General features: G+C 36.3%; 1 long non-coding RNA gene across 1 annotated transcript; it reads right to left on the bottom strand.

The window, feature by feature from the left end:
- Window positions 1-2369: 2369 nt before the first annotated feature.
- Window positions 2370-4579, bottom strand: LOC136683885 (uncharacterized). Its single transcript, XR_010799377.1, has 5 exons — window positions 4514-4579; window positions 4157-4252; window positions 3329-3429; window positions 3015-3184; window positions 2370-2515 (listed from the first exon to the last, which is right to left on the bottom strand). It is a non-coding gene; the product is annotated as an uncharacterized lncRNA (long non-coding RNA).
- Between the last annotated feature and the right edge of the window lie 3047 nt (window positions 4580-7626).

Raw genomic sequence — 7626 nt, 5'->3', positions numbered from 1 at the left:
TTGTAAACATGCATATTATTATATAACTTCATTCATAACATGCTCTAAAGCTTTTCATAATTTTATATCAAACAAACATCACTATTCTCTCACACTGTGTGTGACACATACTGAGATTTGACATTGATAAATTATGTGCATTCTTTTAATAGCATACTGCTAAACAATACAGTGTCAATACAAACCCATGGTGAAATTAACTTTCCAGATCCTCCTCTTTCTGTAAACATGTATATGTTAAAAGATACATTAAATTACTTATGTTTTATTTAATTATGTGTATCTACTTCTATATATACATTAAGAGAGGATAAATCTCCTTCAAAATGAAATTGAACAAAAAATTCTAAATTAAAAAAGGGTTTTTTCAGCAGTTCAGTGGTGGTTGAAGTGAGGGGTTTATATATATATATATATATATATATATGTGTGTGTGTGTGTGTGTGTGCGTGCTTTAAAACGTATTTATATATGTATAATGTTTATACAAAATCTCATAAAAAAAAAAACATGGTCAAATCCAACACGTTTAGAGACCAACGACATTCCATACACCTGGACCCCCATGACTACTGACGAAGAACACTCAGAAAAGTGACACTGAGCCTGCTGTGGGCCAACGCTGTTTTCTGACTGTGACTCTGAGCCGAGTGTAGTCAATTCACAAAAAACATTATAAGAACGCAGTACCAAAGCATGGCTCAATGTTGCATGTAGGTATTTGAGTATACACTAAGTAGGCTACGAGCTTATTGTTTTTAGTCCAATACATTTTATAAACTTGAATTCCTGTTTTTTTTTTCTTTCATTTGTTTTAAATTATGCTCTAAACGTGTTGGATTCTCCGTGTTAACACGCAGCGTATAATTTCGTGTTAACACGTTAAGTTTGTGTATTTCGTGAATCATGATGCTTTACTGCCACCTACTGGTGTATGGCGTTATTGCTGAAACAACATAAAGCCTTAACTTACCAAATAACGGAAACAATTCCAGTGTTTAATGTTCTGAACAATGTTTATGAGATTTTGTATAAACATTATACAAACATAATATTTATATAAACATAAATACGTTTAAAAGCGCACACACACACATATATATATACCCCTCACTTCAACCACCACTGAATTTACTGCTGAAAAAAGCCCTTTTTTAATTCAGATTTTTTTGTTCAATTTAATTTTGAAGGAGATTTATCCTCTCTTAACATATATAAGTACATACACATAATTAAATAACACATGAGTAAATTAATGTATTTTTACACATAGTATACATGTTTACAGAAAGAGGAGGATCTGGAAAGTTAATTTCACTATGGGTTTGTATTGACACTGTATTGTTTAGCAGTATGCTATTAAAAGAATGCACATAATTTATCAATGTGAATGAATTACGCCTCAGTATGTGTCACACACAGTGTGAGTGAATAGTGATGTTTGTTTCTTATAAAATTATGAAAAGCTTTAGAGCATGTTATGAATGAAGTTATATAATAATATGCATGTTTACAAATTTTAAGGTACTAAACAACAGTTTTTTTTTATTGTGAAACATAAACAGCTTACTAGTATTGCTGTCTTCACACTGCTCATGTAGGGCTCAACGTAGCCACAGGTCAGTGCTTAGCTCACTATGTTATGAATAATTCAGATGAAACTTAGGGACTACGTTCACAAAGGATTTATGTTTCGTGTCAGCTACAGGGTGTGATGTAAATCCTATCATGAATATGTAAGTACGCCCGGATTTGAGGCCTCCCATTGGCGAAAACCTTAAGAAGCGTGTAAACGTGTCAATTTTGGTCACGTTATCACGACAAAATTTTACGTGTCAACACGCAAATTTTTAATAACGTGTTAACGAGCATGTGTTCACACGTTTAGAGCCCAACGCTGTTCTATAAGAGACCAACGCCATTCCATACACCTGGACCCCCATGACTGCTGACGAAGTGACACTGAGCATTACATTATCACTCACACTATACAGTGTAAAAAGAAAATTGCTTCAATTGGTAACAAGTAATTCAATTAAGTTTTTTCAATTTATTTTTTTAAGGTTAAACTTAAACAATTAAGTTGGATAAACTTAATTGAATTACTTGTTACCAATTGAAGCAATTCAATTAAGTTGGATCAACTGTTTTCTTTTTACAGTGTACTTAAAATACAGCTTACATTTAAATAATTTTAAAAGTGTTTTTTAGCATGTTATTTTAGTTTTGCAAATAGGAGTCAAATACCTTTACGCTACTCAGAAATTCAACTTGGTTAAAATAATAAATCTACATTGCACAAATGGAATATTTTAAAATTTTATTGTGAAAACCTCACAAACTTAGTTTTTCACAAAAACTTGTGCATTAAACATACTACAGATGCATCCCATCTCCTCCAAAGGCTGCCCTTCTACTCCTGTACAGTTTAAGGAGTTTTGGCACATGTGTCCAGTGCATCATGAAACTGACTCTTCAGGTTGATGGCAGTTATTCTACGAAACTCACTGCATATCTAGAGAGAGAGAGGAGTAAACAATAGAGAATACAGATTATCAGTCATTACGTACAGAGCCTGAACATTTCTAGACAAACACTGATTCAGTTGATAACAGTTATGCAGGGATCCAGACAAAAACCATCCCGTCATCCCAAGGCCAAAAAAATAGCCCACAGGAAAATTGCTCTTTTGGGACGCTTTCGTGACAAATGTTGTGCGCGATAAAACTTGTTGCCTTTAAATAACATTACTGTGGTTGGACAATGCTGTACGCTTCTTGGTTAATAAGTAAATAACTAAAAAAATAAGTAAATAATCCAAACAGCTGATGACTTCGCATTATAACAGTTTTGGAACTGTTCTGGGGAAAAAAAGTTAAGTATCATTTTAGACAAGTAAACTAGATTGGTTCACACTAGGTTTTGCAGTGTGAAACAATCCTACAAAAACTATAAAAAGAAAAATATGCTGAAATGGGCCAGAGTCACAAGTACAGCAAACAAACACTACTCACCTGACTCTCCAAGAACAGTGCTGGCCATCATTCTCGAACCAGACCAACCAGAGGTTCCTGCTCAACAACCTCCTTCCACCGTAAAGAAAATGTTTGGACCCTTTTTATCTATCTCAGCCCTCATTGCCTTTCTCTCTTCTTCCAAGAAATCCTCACTCAGCCCTGCAGGGCTATATCGCAAACATCTTTATAATCACAAAGATCACATTTGAAGGTAGAACTTTGGTGACATGTAGATAATTTACTGTGACATTTTGAAAAACGACATATCAAGGAACACACACAATTGGAGTGAAAACAGGGCCAGCGTGTACCATGAAATCCATGGCGTACTCTGTGGTGCTTCAACCCAACGTCTGTGTCTTGGCTTGTGAAAGAGCAGATTTTGCACTTCATCTAATGTATCCCTTTTTTCCTTGAAAATGAAAACAATATTAGTGTTAGTATTGTCATTGTACACAATTATAGTTTGTAAATGCAATTACAGAACCACAAACTCTATGTAACGTTATTTAATGTTTTTGTAATTTATTTACACACACACACACACATATATTACATTTAGCTAAATGTTTTGAGAAACAGACGATGTTAGGTATAGTGCTAGTGCTGTTAGACACCTACGAACTTCTCAAAAGCAAAACAAAAAACAAATAGTAGGTCTGATTCAGACAATATGGATATTTTTGTATCTTTGACGGCTTAATCTTGTAATAACACCCTGCTGCTTTCATATAAATGATATCAGACTAAAGGAGCGTTGTTGTAGTCAGCATCCTGAATTTTCCGTTCTACCTTAAACAGCTCAACAAACACCGAGGAGGCTCAATATAGCGTTACCTATTCCGGTATTTAAGGTGGAATGGAAAAAAGCCAGCCAACAAGATACATAACATTTTCAAAATAGAACATAAAGAAAGCGCTCAGGCTTGTTACAGCCTGCTTGAGTCTGTTACGTTGGGCATTTGATTAAATGAAACAAACGGCTCATATTCAAACTTTCCATGGCTCAGTCGAGTTGGCAAAGTTAGCTAATATAACAATGCCACGGCAATTTCCCTCACATATTCACGGCTTTAAGATAGTGTTAAAACTAGAAACGTAACTTTAAAATGCTTTGTGAACTATCACTAGTTATTTACCTCAATCTTGAATTTCTCCAAACTTCGAGCCACAACAAAGAGGAATCAACCGTCCTTCGCGCGTATTCCCGAACCTCCCACTGAGCATGCGCATGACTAGAACAGAGCATGCGCAGGTTTATCTTAATCAGCAACTTTTCCAAACAAATCTTCTCAACACATTTTTTATGTTGTGCCTACAGGTTGATCAGAACAATACATTTCGTGTTAGATGAACTATCACACAATTGAGTTCTATTCCCAACTCACTATTTCAATGTATAATCAACTAAATTTGAAGTTAGATTTTTTACAGTGCAGTCTGTTTTTTTTTTTAAGGTTTATTAAATGTTTGGTTATGGTGGGTAGCATACTTACTGTTTTATCCGAGTCACGTCGACCGTCGATGTTCGGAAGAAAAAGCGGGGCGCACCTGTTGTCGGTACCAGAGATCTGCCTCGCGCAAAGCTTACGTAATGACGTCAGACGTAAAGCTGCTTTAAACTTAATTGTTTCACGTAGTCTCAAAGTAAAAAGTTATTTTGAGATAAAATGTGTGACTTTTAAGTTAATTGAACTCATGAAAGTAAGTTGTAGGAACTAAGGCAAAAGAATTAATTGAGGTTAATGTAAATAAGTCTATAATAGGAACTACTGCCCAAATACACTTTTTAGAGTGTACAAATGAGTATGTGCAAGTGTGTAAAGCTCTGATATTTAAGTACCCTTTTCTGAAGGAAAATGAGGGGAATGGATGTGTGAGTTAATTCTAATAGTGAAAATTACTTTATTGTTGTTTTTATACTTGTTCTTGTATAATTCAATTTGGAAACAGGTTATTTTCATTTTAAATGGCTTGGCCTGCTCTAAGTGTGTAGAATGAGGTTTCGTAGTTACGGCTGGTAAAATATAGCGCGGATAAGCCCGTTGCAGTGGGCAGACAAGGTGCACTATATTCTGAAGCAACTTTGCGGTTGTATTTTTGGTTGTACACAAGGGACCAAAACTTGCTATATGTTGCTGAACAGCTTTTGATTTGCTCTACAACATTTCTTGTCGACTTTTCTTAGTAAGATAGGGATATCCAAACTCAGATATTTCTGTAATGGTAATTTTTATATGTCTCTGTTGAAAGAACTTGTCTGCTTGTTTGTCAGTATATTCATTTCTAATCGTCAACAGAGCTCAAAAACTAAGTGTATGTCACGTCAGCTCGAGGTCAATGCTTTATTAGAACAAACCACATCTTGTATATCAAACTGAGATGTCTCTAAGGAAACTAAGCTTGCAGAAACATCGAGTGATTATCTTATGGTTATGACGTATAAAATACCTATATAAATATCTCTGTGAAAACATCTCCTTTGTCCACATTCACATAGTACTCTCTGCTATTGTATGTTGACCACCTTAAGGTTAAATAAACTACTTTCTGATTCCAAATGCTCTGTTAGATTTCAATTCTTAATACTTGTCCTTATTTTCTCCATCACAATTTCAAAAATACATATCAAATTCAAATGTGTACACAGTGCACATTTTAAAATGCTTGTGACAATGATACATGTGTACGTTGAACGTTTTCAAATCTATGCCTTCTTTTTTGTACAAGACTCTGTGTATAATCAGTAATGTTGGAATTGAAATGTCCAAAATTGGAATAATCTGAAATATGTAACATGGAAAAGGTTAAGTACTAGCTGCCTGAGTACCATTTTCAAATGACCAATCATATGTTGCATTAACTTAATAAAAAATAAATAAAAACTACACTGACATACTACCATCTGGCCACAAATGGGAGTATGTGTCCACAATTCCATTTAGACCTAACAGGTGGTGGTGGGGTCTTAGGTCCGAAAGGCCATTTAGTCGAGAAAATAGCAGTTGCTTACCTCTTCGTAGTACCACACCATCCCAATCCACATATATGATACGCTGCTTGGTGGACCTTATCGGCCTAGCGCGCGGCGCACCCTAGACGATTTTTTTTGCAGAGCCCGGGGTCGGGTCCTGGGCACACGTGGTGGGAGCTAAAAATCCTCAAAGTTTGGGCCTTTTACCCGCAATTCTGCATCAATCCACCAGGTGGCTCCCGGAACGTCTCGATTCCAATATATTCCATTACATTCCATTACAGGCAAATATATTGGGATTGGGATGGCGTATATATTTATCATTCGTTGAAGTGTTTTGTAATGTTTTTAATACTTTTAACATGCCCAACATCCATAGACATTAACATTTTAAAGTGTTGGCTACTTTGATAAGGCAACACAAACGTCCTTTCACAAAGTTTCCAACTATCTTTGATATATTTATAATGCCAGTAAACCGACAAACACGTAACCACAGTGAGCCAGCCTGCCCTTCTGAAACTCTTGTCCGAACGCCTTACTTTCAAATTTTCAAGTTACCTAACGTTACTGCTGCATTACTTAAGGTGGAAGCGAAAAATGTAAAAGCTTCTGAGCGAACACCAGTCAGAATCCGAATGTTAAACAATACACCTGCATATAGTCAGCACAAAAAGATTGCTCACACATTAAAATCATGCCCAAGATAATGGAACGATGACGTTCAGAAGTAAGTTATAATCCAGCGTCAGGTAATTTAATGTGGAAGCGAAGAGTTGCAATAGAGCTTCTGGGCAACTTCAATGTTAAGAATCAGTAGTTTAAAATTATACAAGCACATACAGGTGCTGGTCATAAAATTTGAATGTATGCAAGACATGGGTTTCAGCTGTCATGTTCCTTATGCCAAGCCACTCTTGAACAAGAGACAGCGTCAGGAAAAAGGACTGGACTGCTCCTGAGTGGTCCAAAGTTATGTTCCCTGATTAAAGTAAATTAGATTAGATTAGATTCGACTTTATTGTCATTGTGCAGAGTACAAGTACAGGGCCAATGAAATGTAGTTAGCATCTAACCAGAAGTGCAATATATTACATTATTTACATAAAGTGCAGTAGTGATATTATAGTGATTTTCGTGCCCTGCCCAGGCAGCGTTTATGGTAGATGTCCTCGAAGGAACTTGAAACTGGACACCTGATCCACTGCAGTTCCATTGATGTAAATGGGGGCGTGAGCTTGATTCCTAGTCCGTCTGAAGTCCATGATGATCGCCTTTGTTTTGAGCATGTTTAGTACTAGGTTATTGTTTTGGCACCACAAGGACAGATGCTGTACTTCATCCCGGTAGGGCGTTTCATTATTGTCTGTAATCAAGCCTATCACCATGGTGTCATCTGCGAATTTGACTATGGTGTTTGAACCATAGGCAGGTACACAGTCATGGGTGAAGAGAGAGTACAGAATCGGGCTAAGAACACAACCTTGTGGAACGCCAGTGTTCAAGGTGATGGTTGATGAATGAAGGTTGCCTAATCTAACAGATTGGGGTCTGTTAGACAGGAAGTCTAAAATCCAGTGGCAGAGTGATGTGCTGATACCCAGATGGTTGAGTTTGGATATCAGCATAGACGGA

Source organism: Hoplias malabaricus, unplaced genomic scaffold (genome assembly GCF_029633855.1).
Source record: "Hoplias malabaricus isolate fHopMal1 unplaced genomic scaffold, fHopMal1.hap1 scaffold_210, whole genome shotgun sequence".
Lineage (NCBI taxonomy): Eukaryota > Metazoa > Chordata > Actinopteri > Characiformes > Erythrinidae > Hoplias > Hoplias malabaricus.
Note: the sequence above shows the minus strand (reverse complement) of the source record. Positions and strands in the feature narration are given on the sequence as shown.